Raw genomic sequence first — 1,425 nt, 5'->3', positions numbered from 1 at the left:
TCAAGTTTGAGCCGTTTTCAGATACAGTGATTTAACAAGGTCTTGTGTTAGATTTTTTTTTTTTAAATGAAAAGTGCTTTCATGCCTTTGACATGTATATGTGAAGAAAATACCCTGAACTGCTTTGGCTGCCAGTTGTCTCTTTGCAAAGTAATCTTTGTGCTACACATGTGGAACCCAATTTCTGAGAAATTCTCTGTTGGTTATAAATCAGGCATGAGAAAAACCTTGCTCCCTTGAGAAGATTACCAAGTTTTTGCCCTGGATATAGTGCAGCTTCTTAAAGACAGAATGTATTTACAGCCTATAAGATACATACTATTTTTAATAATGCCTCTCAACAAGCAAATAATAGAAATTTTTGTTTATATTAGAAAATGTTGTTATGTCTGTGTGTTGTGTGTGTGCCCATACATGTGAATGTAGCCCTTGCACAACCTGTGTGTGTGGCCATGATAGGTGGTATTCTAGTCATGTAATTAATTAAGTCCAGGCTCACCCTAACATGCAAGCCCCAGGGTGTGCACCCATCGACCTTTCTAAAACTGGAGCACTAGATTACAACACTGACACGCCTAAGCAAGGGACTGACATTAACCTCGTGCTAGATTTAAATCATTCCAGGCAGTCTGTTTTGAATTTCCAAATGTGCCGTACTGTTCTAATGAGTTAATTCATTTGGTTTCCATTTCCTCCTGTCAGCTGCTTTTGGGAAATAAATCGTGCATTGTTATCTTAGCCTTGTCCATCCTATTAATGGTTTAGGAAATGCAGCTGAAGATTATCTGGAGTTTTCTATGGCAGAGGTTGACCCGCAGCAATGGGACAACGATCAATCACATCTGGAAGGAGTCACAAACTGCAAAATGCTTATTTATTTTATTTTCTGTCTGCAGCACAATGTTTCAAAAATATTTTCCACCATCCATGCAGAGGGGTAAAAACAAAAGTGTGATCTCAAGAATTTTATAAAAAAGTCCATTTGTCGTGGTTTAACCCCAGTTGGCAACTGAGCACCACGCAGCCGCTCGCTCACTCCCCCACCAGTGGGATGGGGGAGAGAATCGGAAGGGTAAAAGTGAGAAAACTCGTGGGTTGAGATAAAAACAGTTTAATAGGTAGAGCAAAAGCCATGCATGCAAGCAAAGCAAAACAAAGGAATTCATTCACTCCTTCCCATGGGCAGGCAGGTGTTCAGCCATCTCCAGGAAAGCAGGGCTCCCTCACGCGTAACGGTTACTTGGGAAGACAAACACCACCACTCCAAACGTCCCCCCCTTCCTCCTTTTTCCCCCAGCTTTTATATACTGAGCATGACATCACATGGTATGGAATATCCCGTTGGCCAGTTTGGGTCAGCTGTCCTGGCTGTGCCCCCTCCCAGCTTCTTGTGCACCCCCAGCCTTCTCAGTCGGTAGAGCATGG

This window comes from Pygoscelis adeliae, unplaced genomic scaffold, assembly GCF_000699105.1.
Source record: "Pygoscelis adeliae isolate BGI_AS28 unplaced genomic scaffold, ASM69910v1 Scaffold98, whole genome shotgun sequence".
Lineage (NCBI taxonomy): Eukaryota > Metazoa > Chordata > Aves > Sphenisciformes > Spheniscidae > Pygoscelis > Pygoscelis adeliae.
Note: the sequence above shows the minus strand (reverse complement) of the source record.